The sequence below is a fragment of the Hyperoodon ampullatus genome (genome assembly GCF_949752795.1).
Source record: "Hyperoodon ampullatus genome assembly, chromosome: 14".
NCBI classification, from domain to species: domain Eukaryota; kingdom Metazoa; phylum Chordata; class Mammalia; order Artiodactyla; family Ziphiidae; genus Hyperoodon; species Hyperoodon ampullatus.
Genome location: NC_136927.1, coordinates 55,702,138 through 55,714,814, shown reverse-complemented (window position 1 = coordinate 55,714,814; position 12,677 = coordinate 55,702,138).

The window sequence follows — 12,677 nt, the reverse complement described above, 5'->3', positions numbered from 1 at the left end:
ATCTTATATATCAGATATATATGTGTTTGTCCCCTCTGAGTTACTTTCTTCTAATTATTATTTTTGTCTCTATCCTTGGATTTCCTCAGATGTTTGCTTGTCTGCTCACGTTGAAGTGCAGGTCACTAATATTGATGGGAAGTTCTGTGCTTGTGGGTGACCTTGTTGACCTGTGGGTCTCATAGAATGACCTGGCTGGGCCATTTTTTTAGGGAAATTCCATGTCATTATCTCTACCTCTTTCCCCTTTGGGCTAGGCCAATTTCCAGAGAAGAAAACTTGTCTGCCCAGTTCCAGTGATATTACCTGCACTTCAAGAATTCAGCGAACAAGAGGAGGAATAGGGTTGGAGTGTCAACATTTAGTATGTAGACAGATTTTTGCCTATTTTCCAGTTTTTGATAAGATACTTCCTGCCCACAGCTGTGCCTGGTGTCTGCACTTTGTTCTCTCTAGGAAAAACAGTCCTTCAGTCTTTGGATGGTACTGAAGAGGAGAATCTGGACATCTGTTTGCTTATGACTAGGCTCTCAACCTCATTCTGTTTTCAGCATCACCCTCAATCCTGAAACTTTTGGGGTTTCTGCTGAGTAAAGTAGGTTGCATTTTGGGTTTTCCCACTGTTGACTTTGGATTCCACTTTCTCATGTCTACCAACTCAGTTACCATACATCCTACTGTGATCCAGCTTCCAAAATATGGTGGCTGTCATTTCCTCTCCTGCTGTCTTCATTTTTTTGGTTTATGCCTTTTAAAAAGTCTTTTTGATATCTATGGATGAATGAAAGATTTACACAGAAAATAGCACACGTATAATTCTATTTGTTTGAAGTTTAAGAAAGGTAATAATAATCTATGGTGATAGATATTAAAATAATGGTACCCTTGGGCAGGGGAAGAGAGCCCTGGGAAATGGCACGTGAGAGCTTTCTGAGATGCTGGAAATATTTTGCATCTTGACAGGTGATAGTTACACCAAAGCATCATATGTAAAAATCAATCTCAGTAAATTAAGGTTCATGCATTTTATTGTGTAGTATTGAAGGATTTTTTTTTTTTTTTTTTTTTTTTTTTTTTGGCGGTACACGGGCCTCTCACTGCTGTGGCCGCTCCCATTGCGGAGCACAGGCTCCGGACGTGCAGGCTCAGTGGCCATGGCTCACGGGCCCAGCCGCTCCGCGGCATGTGGGATCTTCCCAGACCGGGGCACGAACCCACGTCCCCTGCATCGGCAGGCGGACTCTCAACCACTGCGCCACCAGGGAAGCCCTTGAAGGATATTTTAAAAGAAATAAATAGAAATAATTTGTTTCATGCACAAAAAAGTCTTTTTGTTTTTATTTTTTGGGTAGAGTTTGGGGATGGTTAGGAGATAATTTGAGTGTTCAGTCCATTATTTTAAGTTATAAAACCCCAACTTACTTCTTACCAAATATCTCTTAAAATTGTCCAGTCTGTGAGTTGGCAATGGCCGTAGTGTATCTCCCCACCCCACAGAGCACTGGTTCTCTGTCCTGGTTGGCTCTTCAGAATCACCTTGGAGCTTATTGAAACATGTAGACACCTGGGCCCCACTTCCAGAAGTTCTGATTTCAAGCTTGGAGTGGGGACCGGGAATCTGTATTTTAACATGCTCCACTAATGCTGATTGAAGACCATTGCAGTAGAGAAACTTCCTGTACAACTCCTCAATAGTTGGTCAATTAGATCTTAGTTTACATCTTCATTGGCAGTCTGTGCAAGTAATTAAATGATTCTGAATATTAGGAAGTGAGTTAATATATACAACTCCAATCTGTGTTCTGGGGAACCTTCCGTTATTGTTTGTAGTTCTGCTCTTTGAGATTATACCCCTCATGTGTGGTTACTATTCATACGACTAGCCTTCAAACATTGAAGGCAGCTGCTATTTTTGCTTCTCCCTCCGGCCTTCTCTTTTCTTGGGTGAACTCTCCTGTTCCTTCTTCCTAGAGCATGGTTTTCAGGCCATTCACAATCCTATGCAGCTACTTCTGACAACCAATGCCAGTTTGTCAACATCCTTCATGGAGATGTGGTGTTCCAAATGGACCCCACTATTATGGGGGTATGAGTTTTAGAGCACTGGGTGGTTGTTATGTCCCTAGAGTCAGACTTTACATATATTAATGTGGCCATGGATTATCCTGTTTTGTTTCATTTTTGTTTTTAAAGTCCTTTATTACTGGTTCAGTTTGATCTTGGATCCAGACACCCTCTCCCAGTGAGATATTCCATCTAAATTCCTTAAGTCAGGTCTCTCACTGCTACACTCAGTAATGGACTCTCTAACAATGTGTTGAATGAATAAATACACAGATGAGTGAATGAATAAATTAACTTTAACAGGAAGTTGAAGGGACTTTTCTGGATGCCATGGAATTTCGGCAAAACCCTAAGGATGAGGATATTAAGTGAAAGTTACCTTCACTTCTCAAAGAGAGGTACTAGAATACATGATGCAACATGTGTTCATCCGCATTACAAAGATAGATGCTAGACATACCTATGCCAGACTTACTAGAAAATATTAGAACAAGTTCAGTGGCCATCAACTCCTTCTCCTACCTTCAGACTTTATAAGACTATCTATTTGAAATGATTATCGGGGAGTCATTGGGAAAGGAGAGTTCAGCCTAATGGGAGATGGTATGGTGTTTCCTTGCTTCTCTCTGTGGTTATTCCACACTCCACCACTTGGTTTCTTACTTCCTTACTGGTGGCTTGCTGAGATGCAGAATCCTGTGGCTCCATCTTGGTGTAGCCACAGGGAAGGAGAGAGGTGACAGTTCTTGGGGGAACTGGGACCTAGGAGACTTACGTGAAACATACTGGAGTCCATGTCTTACCAGGTCATGCTAAAGGTGGAATGTTAGTTGACACTGACTGTGATGACAGGTCTAGGAGTAAAGGTGTCAACAAGCAGATAACACTCTCTGCATTTGGAGAAGCAAGGATGGGTAAATGGATACAGTCACCAGGTTTAAGCAGTCTTGATAGGAGGTCACCCAAGTGGTGAGGGGACTATAGCAGGAAGAGGGTTTGGGATAAACTGGTTGGGCATGAATTAGAAAGGAGGAGGCATGCAAGTTATGCAGAGACTACATTGCCCACATCAGAGAACCATACAGTATGGAGGCTTGTGTAGGGATACTTCCAAAGGACCTGCCAATGCACCCGACCAGGTGCAACGTAGGGAGCCTGACATGTGGAGAAGATCTCTATAGCCAAGGGACAATCACAAACAGCACTAGCTAAGTAAATTGACGCTTCCCTATTTTCTCTAATCCCTCCTTCTCCTACTTTGTCTTATTGAAGGAATGAAGCAAAGGAAGGGTGGAACAGCTCACAGCCCCCTTCCTCATTGCAAGGCCTCAAGCCACAGTTCTGGTAGAAACTGCAAGGAGAATTGATACTTGGAATTGCATACAAGATTGGGGTTTTGACTTGGAGTAGATTGAACTTGACTTTTCAATAGCTAAACAATGAGTCATTATCAAAATGAGATTGTTCTTATTATTAAAAGTGGTTGATCTGCCTGAGATGTTTTCTAGGGGTAGAGGCCAAGCAATTTTGAAGGAAAGTAGAAAAATGAAGCTCTTTCCTATTTGGACCTCAAAAGCTCAGCATATTTAATATTAAATGAATGAATGGATTCAGGATTGGTGCTAATGGATTCCTATCATTGCACACTCCAAATCCCAGTTTCTCAGACTCCTGAGGTCCTTGTGGTCAGAAATGCCATTCATTCATTCATTCAACTTTTTTTCTTTTTTCTGATTGTGTTGGGTCTTCATTGTGGTTTGTGGGCTTTTCATTGCCGTGGCCTCTCCTGTTGAAGAGCATGGGCTCTAGGCACGCGGGCCTCAGTAGTTGTGGCACACGGGCCCAGCTGCTCCACAGCATGTGGGATCTTCCCAGACCAGGGCTCGAACCCGTGTCCCCTGCATTGGCAGGCGTATCCTCAACCACTGCGCCACCAGGGAAGCCCTCATTCAACATTTAATTGGCTTCTCAGCTTGTGCCTAGCATTGACATAGGCCCTGGGGGGTCCTAAATGAGTGAGCTGGACCTCTGACATCCAGGAGCTTGCCTTGCCATTGAAGGAGGAGTTTTGAAAGATTGAGCTCTGAAAGATGCCTCAGACCTGAGTTGGGAGAGAACTGGGGTGTCAGCTCAAGGTGGGAGTGCTATCATTCAGAGATCAGGTTTCCTGACTCTCTGCTCTGGCCCTGGCTTGCTCATTCATTCATTCATTCAAGAAATCTGTGTGAAGCACCTCCCTACTTTTAGGGTAATCTGCTTGGCATCCTCCTTAGAGGGGCATCCCTGATGGGTAGATCTTCCAGCGTGACAAGCCTATTTCTCACTCTCTGAGAAATTCAGATAGCAAAGAGATAGAGGTGTGGGTTAAATGTTTTGGGATCTGTATTTTCTATTAACTCTCCAACTTTTCCAGTTGCTCCCTGGTGCCGTGTTTACCTCAGACCAGAACTAATTCTAGAAAACAAGGCAGATTCCATTTGCTGGAGTCAGAACACTGAGGGCCTGAACATCTGCAGGGAAATGAGGAAGGCTCTGTGACAGTTATGGTGTTCCCCCCCCCAACCACCGGAACCTTGGGAATAGAGTTGCCAGATACAGTTGAAATATTTGGACATATTTATTCCAAAACCTTAGCCATTGTTTATCTGAAATTCAAGTTTAACTGGGCAGCCTGTATGTTAATTTGTAAATCTGGCATCCTTACCTAGGAAGGGTTCTCTCTGACCTAAGAAAGACCATGAGACTCATCTCTCGGATTTTCAAGAAGCTCTTCTCCTACAAATCTTCTCTTCACCCCAGTAGGTGGGGCCCAGCTGGACCCTGCTGATGACCTTTCACAACAAGCCTTCTTGGATGGTGCAGTGTGAAGACCTTACCCAGGGACCAGGAGACCTGGGTTCTAGACCATAGTCTGCCACCAACAGTTCTGTGACTTTGCACAGGACAGTTTGCCTTTCTGGACATTTTCCTATTTAGAAATTCAAAAGCCACAGGTGGGTTTAGCTTCAGAGTGCAATCAGGGCGGGAGCATTTGGCATTTGTCCACTCTGTACCCAGTTAGGGCTGTATCTGTGTGTGTGTGTACGCACGTGCTCACACGTGCGTGTGTGTGTTGAGGGATGCATGAGATCCCAAAATGCCCTGGATAATGCAGGACTTAAAAATGCTTTTTTGATTTTGTAGTTTGGAAATGACTCCTGTACTGACAGACAGTGGGAGGATGAGGAGCAGTTAGAAGCCCTGTCCCATTCTGTCTTAGTTTACCTCTCTCAGAATGACCCCACCCTCATACCTCCTGGCTCCTTGGAGGAAACAAAAGGTCCTTTCTATGTTCTTAGAATACAGCAGGCTCGCAAAAAATAACAAAAGCACAATGGCAGCCTGTTGAGTTGAGATTGAAAAGGTTCAGCCATGGAGGCCCAGTGTCCACCCAGCTGCCTGGGGATCAGGTCATCCCATCTGGGAGGCTGCTCCCAACAGCCCTGTCTATTCACCCATTCAGTCTTGTTCTGAAGCATAAAGCAAAGACGAGGGGCAGCTCTATACAGAATCCGAAGGGAAGCCAGAGAAATGACTGCAACAAGAGGAGAGAAAAGTGCTTCCTTTCAAGTGCTGCTTTTATCCCTCACTCTCAGGTCACGGACATTCAGCAGGACAGAGACAGAACTGAGAAGAGCTGGACAAAGGCTGTGCCAGGGCTGGAAAACCAATCAGCGCATCCTCAGAACTGCCTGGGGGACAGAGTGACAGCATCAGGAGGGTCGAGATGTCTGTCACACCGAAGGAGAACAGTAATGGCTCTTGGTTCTAGGAGAGAAACTGGTGTGTGTTGTGGACATTGTTGTTGTGCGGCCCTGAGGTCCCTCTGGCCAGCTTTCCATGTGCACCCTCAGCTGCTGTGGGTTTTTCTGCAAACACTGGCACTTGTGCCCTTTGTATATTGTCTTGGGAGGTGGAGTTGACTTGCCCAAAAGAGAGCTAGAGGGGCCTGGGAGTTCTATGCCCTTCCCCCAAACTCTTCCCTTCCTTGCCAAGGACAGGTATGGGAGTGCAGAGCCTCAGCTCCCCAAGGTGGACAAGGGCTCCCCATGATATCAGGCTGAGCCTGGGGCCCCACTGAGATGTCCCTTACTTGGCTTCTTCCCCTTCAATATCCTGCTTCCCCCACTCTCTTACTGGTTTCCCCTTAATTAATGAATTATATAATTTATTAAGGAACTTATTATCTCTTAATCAACCATTTATATCTGAACTCCGGTCTCGGGGTCAGATTCTGATCTGATTACAATAGTGGGGCAACTCAGAGTTTGAACCCCAGGAGGACATTCCAGTTAACACCCCAGGTTCTCAGGCAGGAAGAGGATCAGAGGAGCATCAGCTTCAACCAGAAATAGAATTATCATTTATTTATTTATTTTTTGTTTTTGTTTTCTAAATAAAATTCTCCTTTTGTTATCCTTTATTTTTTAATTAATTAATTTATTTTTTGCGGTACGCAGGCCTCTCACTGTTGTGGCCTCTCCCATTGTGGAGCACAGGCTCCAGACGCACAGGCTCAGCGGCCATGGCTCACGGGCCCAGTCGCTCCGCAGCATGTGGGATCTTCCCAGACCGGGCCACGAACCTGTGTCCCCTGCATTGGCAGGCAGACTCTCAACCACTGCGCCACCAGGGAAGCTCTTATCCTTTATTTTGAAATGTATTGTTCTGGGTATTAACATTTACAGGTGTTATAATATTATTAGAACATATGTTTTTATCCATATAAATTATACTCTTTTTTTTTTGGTATATAATGCTTTTTGTCTTGAATTCTACTTTGTCTGTAACTCCCAGGTGGTTGTTGTACTGGCTAGAACTATCATTTAGTAAAGATCCCAGACCTCTCATGGAGGAAGAGGGGTGGATGCTAGGACCAGGGGCTCCTAGAGGTCTGCATCACAATCTCTCACATTTTTGTCTTCACTTGGGGATCTTTGAAGTAATTTATACAGGAGACTCTTAATTTACTGGTTAAGAGCACATGTTTAGGACTCAGATAGACCTGGGTTTCTGTCTCACTTCTGATTCTCACTAGCAGTGTGACCCAGGGCAAGTTACTCAAACTCTCTGAGCCTTAGTTACCTCATCTATAAAATGGGACTAATAGTGGTTCATACTTCAGAGGGTAGTTGAAGGGTTAAATGAGCTCATGTGTGTGCCTGCCTGCTGGTGGTGTGTTGGTTCTGGTCCCTGATTCTCAGTGTTAACATAAAATAGAAGCCCACAGTCTCTGTTTTAACCAGGATGTAGTTCCAAGGGGGGATATGCTAAATAATGCAGCCAGCCCATAATTTTTGCAAGAGTCGTTATGGCAACCATATTTTTTAAAGTCACTAAAAGTTGGGAAAGAACATGAAATTGTGACTAGGTGACAACCAAAAATGACGGGATGACATAAATAAACCTGGGAAGAAAGGAGAGGAAGGAACTAAGAATACGAGATGCAGGTAGGGAAACACGTACTCAGGGCAGGATAATTATATGTGTTTGAGCTGGGGTTGGGAATCTGTCCCTGGTGTGAACAGAATGAAGGATGTGAATTTGGAATGGGCATTGTTACATGGTCTGCAGCCCTCCCTATCAAGGCTGCCTGAGCCATTCTTCTACTTGCTGGACACCCCTGGAAGGAGAGGAGGGAGTATCGCCCACCAACTGGAACAAAGGGTCCTGGCTTGAGCTTCTTAGTCCTGTGGCCTTCCTCCCTTCTGCTTCTGTCCCACCTGCCTGTGTCTCCACTGGGAACTCCCCTGTGGGAGACATGCCTTCCTTGTCCTCTCTCCATAAATTCCCAATTAACTCCTAGCATCAGAGAAGTACCAGGTACCCACTGCCCAGGAGTGGGTCTCACTCAGGCCAGGAGAGCCCACGTCTGAAGCTGTCATGGTTGCAGGAGAAATGAAAGGTCTGACATGAGAAATGAAGGGTCTGCTTGTACTCTTTGCCCGCCCCAGGTTCATTTTCTGACCTTCTCTGCCTTGCTCTGTGCTTGGAGACTGACTCTATAGATGGCATTTTTTTTGGCTCACGTGCCAGCTGGATTCTGGTTGGGTTTGACCAATGGAAGGCACCTGAGACTGGAGGGCAGCAGGAGAGAGAGGTCAGGGTATACTACTCCCTGCTCTGACAGTGGCTCCATCCTTCCAGTAGTGTCCCCACCCCAGTGGCTCCAGCTCTCACTGGGCTCCTGTGTCACCATTTCCTTCTCTTGCTTTCCAGTCCTAAGGGTGATAAAGCTGCCCCCTGCTGCAGGTCTCTGGGAGACCAATCAACCCTTGTTCCCTTGTCTCCACCTACACCTCTGTAAATACGCTCTTCATTAAAGTCTTTTCATTTGAACCAGCTGAGTTGAATTCAATTCCTACTGATTCCAACTGGCACATGGAGAAAGAGTAAAGGCATCTAGGATCTTAATTTAGTTTCTGAGGCAGCAGGGGTGCAGGTTAGAGGGGGGAAAGAGGTATAACAAACCTGGGAGATATGGGAGAAGGACCCAGGAATCAAGCCCAATAGCAGAGCTGGGTCACATGTGTCTAAATTACAGGTCATAGTTATTGGCCTGTGCTGGTGCTGAAACATGGGAGACATCCTCTGGGGAAGGAGGAGGCAGGGGTCTTTGCACAGTGGAAATACCCACACTGGGAACAAAGTTGCATCTTCACTCTAGGGAATCCTTCTGCATCCAGCAGGGCTCAGTCCCAATGGGGTGGGAAACCCAGAGCTGTGCATGAGACCAGAACCAGCCAATAGGCTGAGAGTCATGAGAGCGAGGGAGTTCTGCCAGAAAAACTGGAGCAGTTAATATGGATGAAGGCAGGGAGGTTTAGGGTTACTCTCATGGTCTTAGAGAGGCCTGAGTAGGGATGAGATCTGGGGTAGGCAGGAATAGACACAAATCAACTGGTGATAAATGTATGATGGCAGAATCATAGCTCATGAGTTATGCAGCTTTTGCTGGCTCTTTAGTGCTTGTAGGGGAAGGAAAGGATTATTGTGATAAAGATGGGTAAAGACACTTGAAAGCAGTGTCTCTTGCACAAAAGCACAATTGCAGAATATACTTAGGAAGTAACTTGTCAGTGTGTTATGCTGGTACTATACATTTCACTGGATTTAGGTAAAGTCATCCTTGGGCCAGGCTCCCAGCTTCCTAGTCTTGTGTCAGGGGAGTTTCTTTTAAGTCTTCTATGAGATATCCAACTGGCAGTAGGCAGGGCATCATGGCTCCCATCTCCACCTCTGTTCCCTTTGTTGCTGATGACACAGGAATGCCTGGACACCACTCTCCCTCCACCCATTGGATGTTGCTGCCTCTCTCTTTGCATTAGCAAAGGCTGGAGGGGGACAGAGCCACATTTTCCTGTTCTGCCCTGTCCTCTAATCCCTTTCAGCACCTCCACAATAAAGTATAAGGGTAGGTAGGAGGTGTAAATTTTCAGTAAAAAAAGTCAAGTGTTTAAAATATCACTTTATTTCTCTATTACTGAGATTAAATTAGCTCTTGAGCCTTGATTTCCACATTTTGGAGAAAACTTGATTTTGCCAATTCCCTACATATATGCATCTGTAATCTGGGGCTTTCTATTCTATTTCATTGGCTTATATGTTTATCCCTTCTGTGAATACCTCATTCTTCCAATTACTATAACTTTATAATAAATATTGCTTTCTGATAGACTAAGTCCCTTCTTCAAAAATGTGCCTTGGCTTGAATTTGGGATAAGCTTGTCAAGTTCACTACTGACTTTTGTTTCTGAATCTTGTAGCCAATTACCTTGCTGTACTCTCTTATTAATTTTATTAGGTTTTACTAGATTATTTTGGATTGTATTTGCAGACAATCATATTATCTGCAAATAATTACAATAGCATTCTTCTTTTCTAATCCTTGGAATGTTTTGTTCCTTGTCATATTAGGCTGACTTCTAGTACAGGTTGAATGCAAGGGGTGAGAGCAGACATTCATATCTTGTTCTTGCTTTAAAAGGGTGCACAAGTTTCTTTTTAATGTTCATTGTGGGACTCCCACTCACTCTTTTAGAAACTCTATTATCTACTCAAGGGATTTATCTCTGCCAGGATCTGCCCCTCTCCCCTTGGCAGTACTTTCTCTAGTGCTAAGGGACTCCATCCATGAGAATGTCCTGGGGCTCCAGAAGGGCAGTGCAAGGTAGCTTTTGACATTGCAGTTCCCACAGCACAGCCCAGGGTGAGTTCTTTCTTCCTGAACTTCTCCCCCATCTACATATTTTGCAGGCACACCTCTTCATCCTTCACATTTTCCAGTGAGCGCCTGTTGAATCAGGTGGAAAGGCATCTCTCTCTCTGCTCCCTGCCCCCTCCCTCCCTCCTTCTCACTCTCCTTTTTCTTTCTCTCTCCAAAGATAAACAATAATTGTCAGAGATAGTTAAAACCCACTAGGAGAAAGAATAACATTTTCCTTCATGCTCCATAATTTTCAAGACCACTTCTCCTCAGTGAAGTTAAACTTCACATTTTTATGTGGAAGATTCCTGGCTCCTTTCTTTTGTCTCAACCTCCCCCTTCAGACTGTGCACCTGAGTCCACTGGGATTAAGAAATAGCACTACCTCAATAATTGTTCCCTCAGCTCTGCAAAGATCGACTTTGAAAAGCTTTGAAATTGTCACATGAAGGCTCAAAGTCTTAGGGCTGGGGACAGCATGTGGTTTTCTTCTTGTTGTTCCCTAGTAATGCTATAGAGCAGATGAGGTGTAGCTTTCAAGTATTTTTTTTTTTAATGGGGTAAAAAGACTGTTTCCCTAGACATGAGGTCCAGAAAGTGTGGTCTGTGGTTTGTTTAAATGTGTGTGTTTTCATTGCAGACTTTTCTTTCCAAGAGCTTTCAATTTGTGGCAGATGTGTAGGAAGGAGGAGCATCAGGGATGCTGCAAAAAGTGACAATTTGACCAAGTCAAACCTTGGACCCTGGTTTTATTCAACTAGCACCTCAAGTTACGTCTTGTGGCAAACAAAATATGAACTTGAGAGATTACAGTTAGTTCTCATTATTCACAGCAGTTATATTCTATAAAGCCACCACAAACAATGAATTAGTGAATATTGAACTAATGCTCTTAAGGGAATTATAGGGTTAGTTTCCTGCAAATTTCTGGTCACAACATTTTTGTCAACCAATCAACACATGACCTTGTTTTACATGTGTTTCTGTTTAAAGACACTTTATTTAATGCATTCTGTTGATTCACCAACACTCGTGGCCTATAGCACTCCAATTCATGCCTGAATGAAGCTTATCTAATGCATATATTTTCTCTTTCATCTTGTGCTTAGGAGCACTGGACAGACCTTCAGCTGTCATTTAAACAGCAAAACTGACACCAAAAAGCATAAGAGTGCAAAAACCACGGCACTACATAGAACATGAAAAGGACACTTGTTTACACTATGAGAGCTGAAACAAGAAAGCAGAGTATCAGTTTGTTTGACCTCCACTGGGAACACGTGTGTTGTGTGACTCAAATTTTCCCCTGCTCTGCACACGCCTGCGAATGACCATGAAAGTGCCATGAATATTGATTTGGGGCTTACAAATAAATTTTAGCATGTAGCAGAATTCACAAATATAGAATCTGAGAATAATGAGGACTGACTGTACATAGAAAAGAGGCTATCCATTAAAAACATCTATTTCTTTAAAATACCCTACAAACTTATCGTTTGAACAACTCTTGGATGAAGTTAGGTGTTTTGTGCTTCCAGCAGCTACTCACAGGGGAGCTCAGAGAACAACTCACATTTCAGTTTGTCCAATGATCTCACTCCTACCTCAAGGACTTCCAAGTTGGGCAGGGGTTGGGTGATTTAACCATCTTTAAATGATGAAGTGAAATGACACTGAGGTTTAAACATGTTTCCACATGTCAAATGTGCCTCACAGAGTCTGGCAACAAAGAAGGTGGCAATACAGGTATTTTCTTATTTACTATACTTTCCCCTAATTTGATCACCTCTTCTTTTTTCTCTTAAGAGAGGTGAGGATAGTTGGTAATGGGGAGGGTGTGGGTGAACCTCTCCTGCTTAGGAATTCCTAAATTTCTAAGGAGGAGTCATCCTGGAATTATTGCATAAGAGCAGATCCTGTGAAGTCTACAGAGGCAAGTACTTGGCCTCTGACATGTTTTCTGACATCTTCATGGCCTGAAATGTCTGACAAGTGTATCCAAGTGGGAGGGAATTCAGACATGTAGTTCTGCTTTGACTTCAGTCTGCTGTAGGATTTTCTCCTGGCCTTTGATCTCTTTCTATGGCAAATAGCTCCCACCCTGTTGACCTACACATCAGAGACAGAGATGGAGCCATCACTGGTTGAGGAGCTGAGCACATCAGTGCTGTTCCTTGAGGATGACTTTGCTTCTGACTGCCTGGACTCTGCCTGATCCTCCTGCTTTTACTGCTCTCTCTAAACTTGATCCCTAGTCTGCCTTGACTGGCAGTATTGCCTGTCCATTTCTGTACCTTACATGCCTTCCAGATCAGCCTCAACATATAGCTCTCCTCACTGATATATTGGAGGGTAAATATCCAGCCAG